We start from the raw sequence: 19,861 nt of genomic DNA on the forward strand, positions 1-19,861 counted from the left end.
GTTACAATAGTTTTTGCTATATACTTTCAAGCTTTATACTATCCAAAAAATTAACCTAAATTATGCTCTATCTTAACAACTCTTATAATTAAAGTCCAGTTATTAAAATATACTATTTTTCCTCAAGCTCCATTTTTTTAACTATTTAAAGTAAACCAATTCAATGTTTATTTACTTCAGGAAGCTCAAGTTTTATTATGTCAAGTATTATGGGTCTGCCAGTGACATTCTTGAGAATATTTTCAATGTTGCTAAATGATTTTTCTATCACTTTTCTCATAAAAGGATAATGTCTCAGAAATATCATTCATCTTTTCTTCACAGATAAATTCAGTATGTGATTATAAGTTTGGTGTGAAATTAGCAGTTTTAGACAAATATACAAAAGATGAAACTTTCTAAGTAAAATCTTATCAAAATTAAAGGATTGTCTTTCCTGCATATATCTAAAACCTCTTTAAATCAATGAAAATTAGTTCTAACGATAGCAATGATAATACAAAATAACTGTCACAACTAAACTAACAATTATTGAACTCTTATCCTGTGCCAGATTGTTCTAAGCACTTTATCTCATTTAATATTTGTAAAAGCCTGAAAACACTGATGGGGAAATGGGAGCAAAGAAAGAAAAGAACCGCTTTCTTATAGGAGAAGAAAACAGAATGGAGATAGGATGAGAAACTGGAGTAAACTAAGGAAAAGAATATGTAAGAAAATACATACATCTCAGTGCTTAGTGAAGCTGGCCTTCTTTAGTCTTGAAATGAAGAACGGCTGCCACAGCTCTGATACAGCGCTCAAGGCTGTGGATTTTTTATAGCATCCTCCTCCTCTGCTTAGGCCTGCAGGCCTCTGCTGCTAGCTGTGCTCACCAAGCCAAGCACAGCAGGAAAGAGCCATCAATTACTCCCCACTCAGCGTGCAGGGCCACAGCCTGCTCTCCTGAATGTGTGTCTAACTCCCTGCAACTTGAGTGAAAGTTAGGTGTGTGTAATTGAGGGCGGAAAGTTAGGTGCATGTAATTGAGGGTGGAATTTGATCCTATGAGGTTGAGTGAGAAATGATTGATTGGTTTGAACTACAGGAGTTCTTCCTGAACTAATGGACTTCAACAGGGCCCAACTGGCCCTTTAGGGATTTTGATTCTTATTCTCTCCAATTTTGGCTACTTTGTGCAACATTTTCCCTCTTCTTTCTTATTTACTGTCCCTCAATGTTCTGGTCAATTGAGTTGTTCAATTGGCTGAGTGTTTATAAAAAGACCCATCTATTCTTAATAATTCTTGAATTTAAAGATCTTGCTTAGCAAACCAGAAAATAAAAAAGTATTATATAGTCTACATATAGTACTTAGTACTCAACGGATTGAGAACAATAATTATTGCTACTCAAAATGTAAAGCTATAAATATCTCTCTGATCAGGAGTAGAGCTCATTTTTCAAATATCATAAAAAGCTAAAGAAACTGAACATGGAAAGTATTTTTAAATATCTGCTAATTGTTCCATATTGGAAAAGTAATTATTATTGTTTTTAAAACATTAACACAAAGTATATTTTTTTTACACTTATAATCTCTAAATTACCTCTTTTAAATAAAAAACATATTAATTTATCATTTTAAAAGGAACTATCTTTAACATATATTTTACTCATAGTTTGATGAAGATCTGTCTTCCTCATTAATGTGCAAGTCCCAGGAAGGCAAGGATTGTGTCTATTTATACTTACCACTGGCTCTCTGGTACTTATTTCTGGTACTTTCTGGATTTCTGCTATTTATTTCTAGTACTTATTCCTGACCCATAAGAAATGCTCATTTTCCAAAATTAAATTAAGCACTGAATAATGCATTATTTCAGAATCTTTACTATATACAAACCAACTGCTAATAGATTTTTTTTTAATTTTAAAGGTCTTACTGCATTCATATCATCGTTTGGAGACAGATGAAATTCTGTGGAAACACAACATCTGAAGTTGTTAGTTTAAAAAGGACAAGGGTTAGATCTATTTTTTCTCTAAATGACAGCCATTCTTTCAGACAAAGATTCATTTATATCAGCAAAGTGAGCTACTAGATGTCCAGTCAAAGATATGGCACTCTGTTCTAATTAATGAAGTCCAAAATCATTAGATGTGCCAGGGTTCAAATTTCAAAAACAAAATAAATTATGTTCCCTTATCTTTGAAATATAAATGCTGTTTCAGAGCATGAGGAGATTCTTCCATGGCTTACACAAGCATGAGTCAATTCTATGAGTGTCTAGGAAGCAATGGCCACATTACTTTTCAAACTTTAGTAATGTTAGTAAATTGAAGCAAGGTTAAAAAATTGTTTTTGTTTTTTCTGTTCTTTATATTTTTTCCCAGGATTAAACCTTTCTGCTAGTACCCAAAGACACCAGGTAAGTGTATTTTTTATTCTATTTTTGCTCTTTCTAACTTTTGAAAAGTTATATTCTCATTGTCTTTCTGACACTGGGCACTCTTCCAGGTGTCTCTTTATTCCCCCTTACAAGTTTTGTGCAGGCTCAGTTTCCATAGACACCGTGAGTGCACAAAATATCCCTAGCAACTGTTCTTAGATTTTTCATTTAACAAGATAATGTCACCATTTGCAAATAAAGTTATGTTCCATTGTTTCAGGAAATGTATAACAGGTGCTTCTTTCTTTAAATTTTTATATTGAAAAATTCAAGAGCTGTATTGATTGTGCCAAGTTGCTGCACTTTACTGCACTATACATCCTTTTATTTTTAAATAGCACTTCCAATTTGTAGAGTGTTTTGCACAGCATGAACTTCTTTGGAGCTATGCAAATATTAATAAATGTCACTCTCCAATCCACTTAGATGGATGTAAGTTAAGGGTATATCAGCTTTCAAGTACAGCAAAAACTGAGACAAATGTTGCAATTCAAGAACAAAGAGTTCTGAACAGTAAAGAAACAACGTGTAGCAACCTTGAGCTAATTCAGTTTGTCTCATTTCAATGTAATCCTAAAAATATTTATTATCTACTTTTGGAAAGACACTGCTTGGCAGTATTATGTATATAGAAATAAACAAGATATGGTCATTGACCTTAAAATTTCTATTACCCATCAGGAGAAACAGGCATGGATGCAAATTTAAAATATTGGACAGGTACTAAAAATACAAACAAAATGCTATGTAACAGAGAAGGGAGTGATATTAATGCTGAATAAAGACGTTCGCTCATTGGGAAGCTGACATTGGAGCTGTATCTTGAAGGATGGGTAAGGTTTAAACTGATGAAGATGATACCTGTTAATGACAGAAATGCATCTGATAATGAGAACAATGGGATCGCGGGCGAGATGGCAGCAAATAAAAGGAAGAAAGCAACAGGGAGAGGTTGAATGGTGTGACTTTGTTATAAGGTAAAGGCATGATGAAGGGATGAGATAGATGGCAAAGATGTATTTGAGGTCAGATCACAGTATCTATAAATGGTATGCAAAGAACATTGGAGAGTCCATCTTGTATATTTAAAAAATCTTTTTTAGAATAGAGTTTTATTAAATTAGCTATAGGTACATATCTTGACAGATTATGTATTTACACACATACAGGCACACAACTAAGATCACTCTTTCTTATATAAGCACTTTATAGCTACTCTGCAATGATTATGTTCATTTATAAATAAACACAACACCTTTATTTCTGTAAAAGATTGTACAACACCTCACCTATTTGAAATTTATGAATCTGAAAATCTCCTTTATGAATGCAGTTAAGCACCAATCAATAAAGAAAATATAAGTAGGTTAAGAAATATTAATGTCACACAGTCAATGAATGAAATTGCCTATTCTTTTTCACAAGGGGTACTTTCTGGATATTGCTTGTGGACTGTTTATTTTATATACAGTTCTTATATGTATGACTGTTTGGCCTTTCAGCCCAAGAAGCAACACGTTAACAGAGGGAAGAGGCATGTTAAGAAATCACTCAAGGTTAGTGGGAAGTGGCAACAGTTGAAAATTAAAATTATACAAATAATTTAAAAGAACTCAAATTTGATAGGTAATTTTGTTAGGCAAATAGCTGGAATAATTTTAAAATGTCTGATATCACATGGTATAATTAATGAGTATATAGAGCTCTCTATTCCCTAAAATAATTTAGGTCTCTGTGATCATTAGAAAACTATTCTTTTCATTAAATGTTTAAAAGAAAAGTAAAAGCATGTAATAAGTATAAAGCTAAACACTTAGATATTGAAACCATATCATGTCTACTTCCAAATAAAAACTGTTTTAACAAACAACTCTAAAAAATTTGAACGATGTGTTTCTAGTCATATACACATAAACCAGAAATTGTACTGATATTTTTACTGTTGGTTTGAATTTGTCTGTTTTCATCTCACATTGTTTCCTCCAACTACTTATCTTAGTATCCAATTTCACCATCACCACATATTTCCAAACTATGATTAGCATGGTGCAAAGGCACATAGTAGGCTCCAGTAAATATAAAATGAATGAGTGAGGGGATGGATACCACCAGCCTCTGCTTTGTGGCATTGCGCTGTGTTCAGGTCATTAACTCTATTAAGGAGAGAAATGCACAGCTATAATATATAGCTACTGGGTCTAAATGCATCCTGTCTTATGGGCATTCAGAAGTAAGTGATAATAGGGGGAGCTGTTAACATGGGAACCCCATCTATTACTGGAAATATCTATGACAAAACATGATTGGCTTGATTAGTCTACTAACCGTATTTTTCCAACATCAATGATATAATGAATTGTAATTTCTCCACAAAGAAGTTAGAATCACTGTGTTTGACGTTCTTTTATTATTTTTTTCCTACTACAACACATTTTTAGGGAAAAAAATTTATAACAGACGATAGGAGGAAAAAACAAATCTTTGTTACGTTTAAAAAATTTACTTTGTTTCCTTTGTTAATATTTTGCAATTTCAATGTTTTATATTTTTAGAAAATGAAAATAAGTATTTAAAATTATTTATAGTGCCCTTGGATCATGTAAACTAGGGTAGATGAGCAACTGAAGCAATTGGAAGACCACACATGAAGAGGATATGTGAAATATAGTGATTTTGTTTATTTTTTTTATATCATCACGAAGTAGTAGTGAATATTGGGCGACAAAAGAAAAGTCAGTGTCAGCCTATACATGCCTTACATGAATGACTTGAATTTTCAGCTTATTGAAGTCTGAATCTAAATTTGTATATGCATACTTGATAACGAAGGAAAATAGATAGGGTCAAATTATAAATAACAGGAAAAGGGAAACATATTTAGACCATACTTTCTTTTCTCATCATAGGTGGAGCTTCATGATATTAAATCCTATGCATTTACTAACACATGGACCTTCACACAGTTTGAATCCCTGGCACTACATAGGCCACGGCCTTTGCAAAAAATCTAAATATCCTTAAGCGTCTTTAGAGGTTTCTGGAAGATTGTGCACATAACCAAGTTTTCCACAATATTTTCTTTTTAAATCAAACTCTGTCTACGTGACACACAATGTGTGAATTCTAAACTGATTTCTGCTCATGTTTTATTAGGATATTTGTGCTTTGACTGAGTGGCTTTAAATGACAGTTTTAGTTTCTTTATGATTCTAACATGCATGTTTTGAGAAAGCAGAGAACTGTATGGTTCAACCTCCTCAAAAGCTCCTCACTAACTTCTTATTGAACTGATTACAGGCATATGTTTTGCTGACAGGTGACATTTGGTACATTAAACAAAAAATACATAATCTTCCACGTATTCTCTCTTGTATTGTCAGCTCATATTATGAGGGCTAGGTGCTGCAATGTCTACTTTATAAACCACCAAGGGATTGAAAATCATTCGAAAGGCAGCAAAGAGTTAGTGATGATATAATCATCACTTAGATTCAGAAGCTCTGGACTTAGATAATTTTCTAGTATTCTGTAGAGTTAATCTAATAACAAACAGAAGGAACATGTGCCCCTGGAGGTAGGCTAGGTTCCTGCTCTCAATTATCCTCCTCAGGGCCAGTTCCAGATCAGCCTCATTTTGCAGCTTTCTTTTATTTAAAAGAAAAAAATATATATCTACATATATATACATATGAGCTCCAGATATTTTCCTCATTTTACCTTTCTTTCCTAATTTCCACTTTCTTCTTTTGTACTTGAATCTCTGACCCCTGCCTAGATGCGGACAGGCTGCTAAACAATAGGAAACAGGATATATCTATTTCTCCCCTAATGGCTATTCTGAAAAATAGAAATTCAAACTTTTGTATTTTTAAGAGGGTTTAATGCTGGTAACTAAAAGAAATGCCAAATAGTGAATAAAGCAAGAATCACTTGAAGAATTATTTAGTCCAAAAAATATTTTAAAAAATAACTAGCTGGTCATTCCTGAGTTTTATTTAGATTTGTTTTAAGTGAATTTAGGTGTTATAGGCCCTGTCTGTCATGCTTCCCTCTGTATTTATAGCACTAAAGCAACATCTTACACATACTAGGTGCTAAGCAAATATTTGCTTAATAGCTAAATGAAAACCTGCATGAATGATTTACCTTCTCATAACTCTGTGTCTTGCCTTACTTTCTACACGTCTAGATTTGTGCTCCTTTAACAGTCAGCATACCGAACCACATTTGAGAGAATATATATTTATTCTTTATGTCTATGTTGAATGTAAATCTCTGTAATTCTATCATTTGTCCATCTATCTTTGTACCATTTTGCTTTCCTGAAAGGCTTTGATTAACCATTATTTTAAAGTCTACTCCTACTTTGAGGTAAAACATTATTCTCCTGTTGTTCCAAGTAAAAGCTTTGCAAACTGTGCTCTTTAGAACATTAGTTGCCAATGATGCTTTATGTAATGGGATTCTGTGGCCTAGTCAAGATTAACACTAACATAATTATAGTTCTGAAAAGCCCTGCAATGAAGGAACCTATTTAATTATGTTTAAACTGATTCTCTATCTTTATTTGACCAAAGACAACTTTTTTTCCAAACAAGCCCAGTATTCCATCCAAATGAAAATATTGTTTCACAAGATACACATTGTCATACCCTGTTCTCAGGTAATACGAGGAAGATTATTTCACAAAGAGTTATGTTCCACATACACTTTGAGGGAGAAATTTGTTCAAAACCTATAAGCTATGACAAAACTGTCTCCATTTTTCACCTCATCCCCAAGTTTCTGAGGACCTCCAATTCTGATTTCATTGGCAAAAGAGAGATGAAGGCCACCCTTATTACACAAATGATTCAAACCACCTATGGTCACCAGCCACAGTTACTTCCATAGGTTCTCAATATCATGGATGTCTCTACCTACAGCTCTTTACATATAGATCTTAGATTTAAGTAATTACAGCCTGATAATAAACCTACAGTTAAAATAACATGTACAATTCACCTAGAACAAAGGAGGTCTATTCTCTCACAGTTTCTTAATATATTTATTCTCAAATAGAATTTGTCCAGAGTTAGTTCAAGGTCAGTGTGAAGAACACAGAGCTCATAAGTAAATTCGTATTCCATGGGTATATACAGGAGATTCAGAAAGGATTGACATATTTGAATTCTGAAGTATAGGACCGATTTAAATGTTTTCTGATGAGTCATGGTTCTACTTATTTTAATGTGCAAATATGAGTAGAATAATATACATTTATATATTTGTACTATAAGCTGAGTTATAAAATTTAGATAATTTTTCAAATAGATAGAATTTAGGTAGAATTCTTACTTTTGATTCTCTACTGTTTTACTCAATGAGCTGGAGGCAATTAGAAAAATCTGAAAACAATTTCTAAGAATGACTTCTAGTAAAGCATGCCTCATAGTTAGCATTTCTTATATTAACATCTATCATTTTCTAAATTAGAACTTTGAACAGTGTTCACAGAAGGCAAGTGCAGTTTCAAAAATGTTTTTAAAGATTTGCTATTGGAACTGCCCTGGAAGAAAATAAGGAATATAGCTATTGTGTCATAAAGTATAAACATAATGGTGGGGTATACAATTTGCTGCAGGAATTACTCTCATTAAAATTTAGCTGCATCCTTCAGTATTTAACCACTTCTTTGGACTTTTTTCCATTAATAATTTAAAAATTGATGATGATTTTGTATCTAAATATAAAATATTAACCACTCTCTACTCATTGGGAATTCCTTTTTAGTAGGAAACCATTCTGATTGGCTTAAAAAGTCATTTAAGGACTTAGCATAGCTCTGACATCTTTGCCTAGCTGCCTGTGCAGGGAGGTTTTGGCTAGTAATCCTAATTATCTATTCAGGAAGTTGGCCACCAGCTTAACTGCAGCTATTGTAAAGTATCAAGGATTCCACCCTCAAAAAGGACTTTTCTATGTTATTGTGTGTATGTGTGTGTGTTTACTGACAAACCTGTTGGGTGTCTTTTAGTCCTTGTAAGACTTTCTGCCCCACTGGAGCTTACAATCTGTTGTAGGGTATAGGCAATAACATCACATGTATGCGTGTTTGCGTGTGTGAGTATAGTAATGTGTAGTAATGGCAAATCCAGGGAAAGGGGCTGCTACCCGTGAGGTAATCAACAAAAGCTTCTCTGAAGTGACACTAAAAAAAAAAAAAAACTCAATCAATGAAAGTGAAGGAGAAAACTATGTTACGATTTAGGACAATGGTGCTCAAGTGTGGGGAACAGCAAATAAAAAGCCATGGAGAAAAAAGCATATGTGAGGCACAGCTGGAGACTCATGTAGCATTTTGATTTCCTTAGAGAAATGAAATGGTCATTGCCAGTCTCCTATGGAAATTATAACACAGTTAAATCTCCAAAAAGTGTTTAGGTCTTTAAAGGAACAGCTTTGCTTTTAAAGTGAGAGACAACAGTCCTGGCAGAGTCTGTTTTATGGGTTTGAATATTTTAAATTGACTTACTTAATGCCAGCATAAGAGACAGGAACAACTTCATTATTTTACTGAGACATTTGCAAATAGCAAAATGTTACCAATGCTATTTTCAGTATAGAAAATAGGATTTTTGCTCAGAATGTTTCCAGTCTTCAATGTATATCTTTTAATATGTTGTATGCAGTGGTTATAATAAAAAATTATTCTAAAATAAAAGAATGAATGGCATTTCAAAATATAATTATGACAATAACCAGGGTAGAGAGGGGAAAGAAAGCTAAATGGCTTATGGATTTGTAATGTAAAGGTATTACTTGTTGTTTCAATGGCTCCCTGAGTGTTGGCACCCACCTTGCTTGTTTTGAACTTTTACCTAGTTATTGCCTATCTCTGGGCATTCATTTCCAACATGTATGAACAATAAATCCCCTGACGATTTCCCATTTTATTCCTCTCCTTTTCATTTTGACCCAGTTACACTCAAATTACCCAGTGAGAATGCTTCTCACATGCCACAGCTACCCCACCCAAACATTTGCTCATGAATCCTTGCTCTGCTCTTTCACTTCCTGCCATGACCAAACTTTGAGCTTTTGGTGACTTTGTGTGGCCCTCTGAGCATGCCATGCCTTCCTCTCTAGAACCTGTGAGGATAATAAATAATTCAATATCACATGCCCCTTCTAGTGTAATTTCCACAGTCATTTTGGAGTGATCCTTAAAGACCCCACTAGGGGACTTACTCTCCCATTTACAATACAATATTTGACCTTGTTATGTAAATGAAGTACTGAAATTGAAATGATTTCTTTATTTTTATAAAATAAATGGTTACTCTACCTTTGGATATACAAACCAGACTACCATATTTGAGAACCCTCAAAACAGTACATGTACATTTTGTGATTAAATAAGCAACTCCCTTTAGATCTACAAAAAAATGAATATAACTAGTCAAAACAGGCATGTGCAAGAGTGTTGTTCACAGGGAGAGAATAGCTGGAGAGACAGGAAAAGTCCAGGAAAAGCGAGCAATGAAAGATCCCAAGCAGCCTTGATCTCAGACATCTCAGACCCAGAGCCCAGTGGTCTGGGCAGAGTTGAAGGAGAAATCAAGTGACAAAATAGATGACAAGGCCATGGGGAACAAGCTTTATAAGAATTTATGGAACTGGGCCATACATGATATTAGAGACCCAGGCAAGGTGAGACATCAGAAACGAGACAAACAGTTAGGAAAGCAGAAGGGAGTCAGCAGTGACAATGAAAAGTTGAAAGAGAGTGATGTTACCTCAGACAGAAAATTTGCAAAGAGTTCCTATGATAACAAAAGTCAGTCCTAGGAAATAGTCTGATTGTGGCCTTAACATAGGAGTCAGTGAGTTACTATAGGGCTATAGCTACCTGGTTGGATTGGGCAATGTGTTGCAAAGAGTAGTTCTGACAGGAAGTGAACAGGCATGGATTTATGGATCATTTCCTGTGGCTACAGGTACTTGAGTTGCGGTCATAATGTACAGCCTGCTGTACAACTTGTTTGAATCGATGTTTACCAGTCACATTCCCTTTGGGGTCTCTTTAGAGGAGTCAGGATGTGGCGCTATTAATTTAAATGAGAGAAGACATATATTTGAAAAGGCTCCTACAAGCATTTCTCTATGACTTTAAAACAATCTGCTTTTTCTCCCCCCCACATGGAATGAAATTAGACTTTAAATCTCATTACTGAGATTGAATGTTTCACGTGGATTATTTCTGCTGAAAGGAATATAAATTCTTCACTCCCTTACTGGGTTTTGGAAAGCCTGGCTAAGGAGACATACCTGTGGAAATGAGGAGGTTCTAACCTCATCAGTTTAAGTGGAGACCATTTAAATAATTACCTTGCACCAAGTAATATATTCTGCTGTCCTATGAATCAATGCCACTTTTTAATGTTTTTCCTTTTCATTTGTATTAATAACCTCAATATCCCCTTATTAAAGGTGACCCCCAAATATATCAAAGATTAATAATGTCATCCCAGTATACATTGATTTTGATTGAGTTATTAATATAATTTATATCCACAAAGAATACATACTACCTAAGACAGCATTTTCCTCTTTATTCTCATTATTCATCTTTAGAATATACACTTTGGGGATATATATGGTGGGAAAAAATCCATGAAAATATCCTCAAGAAAATCATAAACCTTAGAATAATATATAAAAACTTGTTTACACTTTTATTTTACTCTGCAGGCCAAATATTTCTGCACTTAAAAATCGTAAGCTTACTCCTTTGTGAACGGTTCTGGGCTTTGTTTTTGAGACAAGATATCCTATAATGAAAAAAAATCATTTCAAGAAAGCCATGGGGGTAGAATGAATTGATAAGTATTAAGCACCTACTGTATAATAGCACTCCCTTGAGCTATTTACAATCTCTAAATCCTCACAACAGACCTATGAGGTACGGACCATTAAACTCATTTTTTCAAGATAAGGAAACGGAGAGGATAAATTATCAGTGTAGGCTCACTCAGTGGGACAGTGGCTGGGTTTCACATCCAGGTCTCTCTAAATACAAAGTTCATGCTCTTACAGCCTTTGTAGCCAACAATAACTGTGTGGCCTCTGGATTCTCAGGGAAGTGTGTGAAATGGAGCAGATCAAATATGAACACTTCAGCAATGGGGCTAGCAGCAGGAGAGGAATAGCTGTCATCTGGAATAGATTGTAGAGTAGTGTTTTCCGTTCTCTTCTGATATACAGTCTGTATATAAGGGCAAGATGTTAAGTTCATTTTGGCACAAGACTAGTCTAATAAATTAAAAAAAAAAAGACACAAACAAAAAAACCAACAAAGCTAGCACAGTCTGTGAAATTATTGGCAAACCGTTGAGGTATACTATTTGCAAAAATTACCTCAAATCTTCACCCACTGCTGTATCCACATCTTTGCAATGCTATTCTTCCAATAGTTTCATCAGAAATTAGAATCTATTTACCTTTTCTATATGGGCTGGTCTTATAATTTGCTTTGTTTAATAAAATGTAGAAAAAGTAATGGTGTGCCAGTTCCAAGATTTGACCTCAGAGAGCTTGTACTCTTCTACTTGCTCTCTTGGATCCCACCATTCACCACTATGTGAATAAGCCCAGGCTAGCCTTTTCCATCTAACAGCCAGATAGCCAGTTACAACCTGAATCTGACTGTCCTAGAGTCACCACCTCCACTCAAACTTCCAGCTGATAGCAAATCCAAAAGTAAACCCAGCTACAAACAGCCAACCCTGAAACTTATCATCAGATGTGTCCAACCAATCTATGACAATAATAAACACTTTTTTATAGTTTTAGGGTAGTTTGTTATACAGCAATAATTAACTTGTATAGCTGGTAAATCATATGGCTTTAAAATAAAAACAAACACATACTCAGGTACTTCACTTTAGGCAAGTAAATGAATGTTAGTGGTTATTGATGAAAGCCAAGATGGCTCAGGAATTCTGTCTTCCTCTGTGAAAAACATACACATAATGTTTGACATGGCACTATGCAGTATTTTCTGATTGCTGTAATTTCTAACATGACTCAGAAATAAGAATAATTATCTGATACTTTAGTCTTTCTCAGAAGTCAAGAATTGGAGGAGGCAATGGAGTTTAGTACTTATCCCATTTGGAAACATTACATGGAAACTAATATCCAGGAGAATATATGTATAAATGCAAAGATATGAGGATTGTATGTAAATTTTTAAATTTCACTGTACAACTCAATAAGATGTCTCTCACATCATATAAAAATGATTAAATCTCAGGTATTCTGTGATTTTAATGACTAAAAAAGAAAGCACATTCTCAGCCTTCCATTTGTGTCCTACCGTTATAGACTTGCCACTCTGATTGGGTTGAACCTGTCAGAAGTGTTACGAATTTTGAAATGAAAAGTCTGGCCAGAGAAAATAGATTCAGTTTTTGCTGAATGGAAACATCTGAGGAAGCAGAAAACCAGTGTTCCTATTGTTTGTCATGTAGACATTTGAATTTAATGAGCTGTTATACAGACTTGCATCAGTTAGAATCATTTTGATTTTCTAAATATCTGGTACATAAAACATTCTGCAAAATGTACACTATTGAGTAAAGTTTCATATTTACTTAAATATTTTTAATGCTGCTTATTTCCCTCAACAATTTTAAGATATTTGTGTTATTAAAAAACACGTAGGGCTTCCCTGGTGGCGCAGTGGTTGAGAGTCCGCCTGCTGATGCAGGGGACACGGGTTTGTGTCCCAGTCCGGGAAGATCCCACATGCCGCGGAGCGGCTGGGACCGTGAGCCATGGCCGCTGAGCCTGCGCGTCCACAGCCTGTGCTCCGCAATGGGAGAGGCCACAACAGTGAGAGGCCCGCGTACCAAAAAAACAAAAACAAACAAAAAAAACCCACGTAAAACAGGATTGTTGAAATATATAATTGAATGTAACACAAACAATTTAAAAGGAGGAAAAAATAAAATTACTCTAGAGATAGGGTGACCTGATTATTATAACTGAGTACAAATTTGAGTTTTCAGCTTTCTGAGAGCTTAGGCATAATAAGAGTTATTGGAGACTTATTAAGATTCTACTATATGTTAGTCAATAGTTTAAGCAATTTATCTGTTTTATTTCACTTAATCTACAATACAGTAATCCTATAATACATAAGGCTGTATATTATGTTTTGTAGCAGAAGAAGTACAGGATTTATAGCCAGATGCTCTAGTTCATATCCTGGCTTTGCCATTTACAAGCCATATAACATTCTCAGGCTTCAATTTCCTAATCATTAAAATGGAAGTAATAAATAACTCATTCACTTTTTATTTATTCATTCATGCCATTAGCATACATAGAATAGTATTTTGCTACAAGAAATAGCTCGTGTGTGTGTGTGTTTGTGTGTGACAAGGCAGATTCAGAATAAATAAGTGTGCCAAACATTTTGTACTCATCTTCTAAATAGAGAGGAATAATTAACAAACCTATAGGTAGCTCACAGCCTAGTGTCAAAGAGAGGTAGCTAGACAAATATTTAAGGGGCAAAAGAAAGTGTTTTGAATAGTGTATTAGTTTGATATTGTTGTAAAACAAATTACTAGGAAAGTATTGGCTTAACCAATCACATCTACTCTCTTGGAATTTCTGTGGGTCAGGACTCCGGACATGGTTTAGGTGGGTCCTCTGCTCAGGGTCTCATAAAACTGCACTCTAGGTGTTGGCCAGGCTGCTTTCACATTTGGAGTCTCAAGTGGGAAAGAATCCACTTCTAAATCCATCTGTAGTTAACAAAATTCATTTCCTTGTAGCTGCATGACTGAGGACCTTGGATTTTTCCTGTTTCTTGTCATGTGGGATTCTTCAACCTGGCTGTTTATTTCATCATGCCCACAAGAAAATCCTCTAGCTCTAGTTTGCTAAGAATTTGTCTTACATGACATAATGTAATCACAAAGTGACATCATATTATCTTTACCTTACTTAATTGATCAAAAGCAAGTCATGGGTCCTTCCAACACTCAAGAGAGGGGGGGTTACTCCAAAGTATAAACACCAGGAAGTGGGACTCATTGAGGATCACATGATCACACTAAGTTCTATTCTCACACTAGGGTCTATTTATTACAAGTGCACAGAAAAGGGAAGAAGAAATTTGATTCTAAAGTATGTCAGAGAAAGGCTTATAAGTAAAATGACATTTGCATCTTTAAAATATTTATGAAATTTCACCTTGTGAAGTAGAATGACAGGAAGGGGAGGTGAAAGTATTCCAGGTAAGTCTTGAGAAAACTTATTAAGAGTAGGGATAATGTATCATAGATCTTATTATCCCTCACATACCCTTTCATAGTACCCTGCAGATTAGCATGATTAATAAATATTATTTTAATCTATTGATTTCATTTATGTTCACATTATCTTCTTACTTGACATTTGATATAAAGTAAAATTTACAACTAAACACAATTAAAAATAAAATTATTTAAAAATGACTAGTCCGCTGATATCTTCATTTTAAAGAAAGTTCTTAAATTTACCAATGAATTGATGTATATCAGTATTATTTATATTTTTTAACTCCACTTTTGTTTCCTAATTTGTATTATTTTGTGTTCATGTTTTGTGTTTGTCTCAATTTGTGAAACTTTTTGTTATTATCTATGTCTAAATCACATGAGTATCTTATTCAACTGTTCAACTCAAACCTTTTTTACACAATATATTACGTATTAATACTGTTCTTACTGAACCAACTAAATGAAGTGACAAGAACAAATTTAGCTTTAGCGTCTATGATGCTGTGTTTGCCAATCACAAACTTTAGCCACTTTACAGAAATAGACAATTTGGACTTTTCTTGTCTTTGACAGTTGGATTTGAACTCATTCTATCTAACAGTCAAATCAATTTATATAGATATAAATTTAAAATTAAAGCACAAAATAGAAATAATATTTTTAATCATTTAGGTGGTAACAGTAATGTGGTATATACTTTGAAGAAGCATTATAAACCTAGGGTTACTACAACAATAAAACTTTTGATTGATAGAGAGTTGCCAATTACAGACTGATAAAAATATCAATAAATATAAACTATATTATTATTACCTTTTTCTTAATCATATGAATTTAGTGTTTGCTGATAAAGACTTGCCTGTACTTCCTCCTCATCTAAGGTATTGAAATATAATTATTGCAATTTAATTAAATGTATATAGAAACTCAGTCTTTATGTAAGTAAAAGTCCAAGTTCTGGGTCTGTGTCCTTAAATACAAACCCTTACTCCACCATTATGAGTTGTGGGACCTTAAGTAAATTAATAAAACCTCCTGTTCTTCAATTTCTTTATTATAAATTTAAGATAAAAATAATATCTATCTCATGTGGTTATTTTGAGGTTTAAATAAATTACTACACATAAAGAATTTAAATAAGTGAATACTTAAAAGTTTCATGAGTATACAATAATGTTATTATTATTTTGTGAAATTTTGAAGATACAGAAAGCCGATATATTTTTATTTCTAGAGGTACAGATTATTTATTTTTAGAAAGTTCAAAAAGATAACTGATTTTAACATTGCTAAAATATGACTAAAATTAATTAAAGGTAAATTTGGAGCATGCTACTACGGATGTGATCTAAAAAACACATTTATCTCTATGATTTTTTTTTGATTTAGTAATCTATCATTTGAGTAACAATAATGCTTTATGGTCTTATCTTCCAACATATTTTTGAGAGATGTTTCTAGTATTTCTATTATCAAAATAATGTATGTTTCTAGGATTTTAGTTTGCAGAAGTCATAGTATTTGCAAAATTATTTTAAATTATGGAACATCCTAAATATTTATTTTGAACATAGTATATTCACTATATGAAAAAAAGTATAATTCAAAAAATTATATATACCTTGAAAATCACGTTAAATTTTTTGCTTTATGTTGGAAATGTTAATCTCCTTATTTATTCATTTGTCTTTTATAGTATGCTGCTGTTTTGCAGGAGGCAATAGATATGGTGACTTGTTTCTGTGTTTCTCATTGGGGGCAGTTAAAATTGATTTTGCACTTTCTGTAGATATTGATTGGAAAGGAAACCTTGTAAATTTCTACAGTCTGTTAATTTACCAAAGTTATTTATTAAACATAAGTGATCCTTAGTATTTAATTCACGCAGATGACTAAACCCAGTCACAACAAGCAAGAGTAAGATTCATATTAGTTTTATAACATTAGTTTTACCTATATGTGTATATACACACACACGTGTGTGTGTGTGTGTGTGTGTGTGTGTGGTGTGTGTGTGGAGAGAGAGAGATCACTATATCAAATATATTTTAGATGAATAAAAGTAGACTGTTAATAAATAATAATTGTAAGTGCTTATAGAAATATAATTATAATTTATATAGATTTTTCATAGATCATGCAACCAATATTAGACTAAGGTGATTAATGATATGACTAAATGTTTTCCTTTTTAATTCAGGAATTCTTTTAATCCCTTAGAGAAGTTTAACTTGATTTCTGAGATTAGGAGAAATACCTATTTTATGCTCTCATAGTCCCATGTTTCTTTTCTTATAATTTTTTCAGTCACAGATATATTCTTCTTTGCATACGTTTTTGATTGCTATCTTCCTCTTCCCCTGCTTCTAAGAGGGCAGAAAACATGTCTGTTTTGTTCCACATGGAATCCCAGCAATCAGCACGTTTTTGACACATAGTAGCTGCTCAATAATTGACTGACTGACTGAATGAATGAATGAGTTAGGCTGTGGAATTTCTTATGGTTGAGACTTGGACAGAAGCACTGCATTATCAGCACTAATGCTTATGCTGATTAATTTGGAAGAAAGATATAGGCACATATATAAACATTTAAAAAAATGATTTGGAAACCAACTGAAAGAATGTCATACAAATACCACTGAAATTGGCTCTAATTTCACCAAGAATATAACTGATAATACTGAAATAAAATATTTCTTTCCGAAAGATATTTTTGTCAATAAAAATGTTTGATTTTGGGCTTCCCCGGTGGCGCAGTGGTTGAGGGTTTGCCTGCCGATGCAGGGGACACGGGGTCGTGCCCCGGTCCGGGAGGATCCCATATGCCGCGGAGCGGCTGGGCCCGTGAGCCATGGCCGCTGAGCCTGCGCGTCCGAAGCCTGTGCTCCGCAGCGGGAGAGGCCGCGGCAGTGAGAGGCCCGCGTACCGCAAAAAAAAAAAAAAAAAAAAAAAGTTTGATTTTTAAAAATGTGTGTATTTTAAACTTTACAATGAATCTATTATAAATCATAATCTCCTCCCTAATGATTCTTTTTTATAAGCCATTCTCCCTACAACCTAATCTGTTAACATACAAATTTTTATTGCACTGAGTACCAATGTGAAGAGCTTAATTTTTTGTTTTTTTCTTATGGAAGGGAATTACTTAAAGGGTAGGATCAGAGTCTTAAATTACCGTCTAATTGCCCTTAGGCTCTTGCCTCAAGCTAGTGTTTTCCTACAGAGACATGAACTTTATAACCCTATAAGAAATGGAGAGACCAAGATCAGCCAGGGTAAAGTAGACCTTCTACTACTACCATGTTCTTGCAAAGAATCTTCCAAGGTCCTGGCTTGCCAATTTTTAATATTGTATTAGGAACACTCACTTTTATAACAAGTCAAACTAATGCTTCTTTTAAGTTCAGATCCAGAAGTTTATTTCCAAATAATAAGAAACCTGTACCTATTTTACACTTGAAAGAAGTTAAATAATAAATGGAAGTTTTGTTCAATTTCTATTGTTTTACCATACCATTGTTCCAGTACTTTTCTGTCCTAAAACATGAAAAAAAATTCAGTTGAATTCTCCAATTCATAACTTGCTATATTCTTTGATTCAGTAACTGAATGTTTCCCTCTTTTCTCTTAAATTTTCAGGGAGGCAAAAACAAAATAATACTTATTTGAGAGTGAAATAAGTAATACATGGAGAAGCATAATGGTAAACATGTTGTTTTTATTCACTCACACATGCACAATTATTTATTGAATTTTTGAGTGCTGGGGCAGCTGGTGGTGCTGGATATGGGGCAGGGGGTTGCATATAAAAACACACACACACACACACACACACACACCCCCCACACTGTTACCAAACACTGACACCACTGACACCCAATTAGATGAAAAACATGTTTACTTAAATATCTATTATGCCAGTGCCCAAATTATATATGTCTTAAGGGGAATAAGAGATAATTTAAGTAATGTATACTATTAGATACTAAGTTTTTTGACTGTACTGGTTTTTAACTCTAACAAAAGCTCTGTGTGGTAGGTGATATTATTAACCCCACTTTACAAATGAGAAAGCTGAAGTGCAGGGAAGATAAACATATAGTTCAAGGCCACACAACCAAGTGAGGAGCCAGGATTGGACCAGACAGGTAGACTCTGGAATCAGTGTGCCTAGTCACATTTAGATTGCTTTAAGCATGCTGATGGGATATGGTGAGTATTTGACTCCTTGTATCCTATGTTCTAAACAACCCCCCAACCATATGACATTCAAGACCATGCTTGTGTAGAACTATTCCATTATCTGCAGAGGTAGTTCTCCTATATCCAGATGCAGAAAGTAAAGAAAGGAATAGATATGATAGTTGTGGAAGAAGTGAGTAGTTCTAGAAGATGACTAAGAGGTAATCTATAAATAAAAATAAAATTAGATATTGACACCAAGATTCTGAATGAATAAACATTCACAGGCTTTTAAAATCTTATTTTTAAGGTGGTGGCTTTTAGGGTAATGGCTATAAAGTCCATGGACTATCTGAATTCAAATTAGCTGGTTAGCTAGGTGGCCCTCTTATTAGCTTTGTGGCCTTGGACAAGTTGATTAACCTCTCTGGCAATAACAGTATATACTATTGTGAGGATTAAATCACTTAATGTTTGCAATGTGATTAGAGCATCTCCTGGCACTAGTAAAATAATAATAAACTCTTCTCAAATATAACACAAGACTGAGTATAAAGAAAAGAAAAAGAGAACAGGCTGAATGGACAAACGTATTTCACATATGGCTACTTGTATTCACACCAAGTAGTGACATATTATCTCCTATCCTAAAATCTGTATTTCTCAAATAGTTCACAGATTATTTTTACCAATTATTTTTTAAAAATTTTTAATTTAATTTTATTTTTGGCTGCATTGGGTCTTCATTCCTGTGTGCGGGCTTTCTTCTAGTTGTGGGGAGCGGGGGCTGCTCTTCGTTGTGGTGCGTGGGCTTCTCATTGCAATGTCTTCTCTTGTTGTGGAGCATGGGCTCTAGGTGCGCAGGCTTCAGTAATTGTGGCACGCAGGCTCAGTAGTTGTGGCAAACAGGCTTAGTTGCTCCGTGGC

This window comes from Grampus griseus (assembly GCF_964374135.1).
Source record: "Grampus griseus genome assembly, chromosome: 4".
NCBI classification, from domain to species: Eukaryota; Metazoa; Chordata; class Mammalia; order Artiodactyla; family Delphinidae; genus Grampus; species Grampus griseus.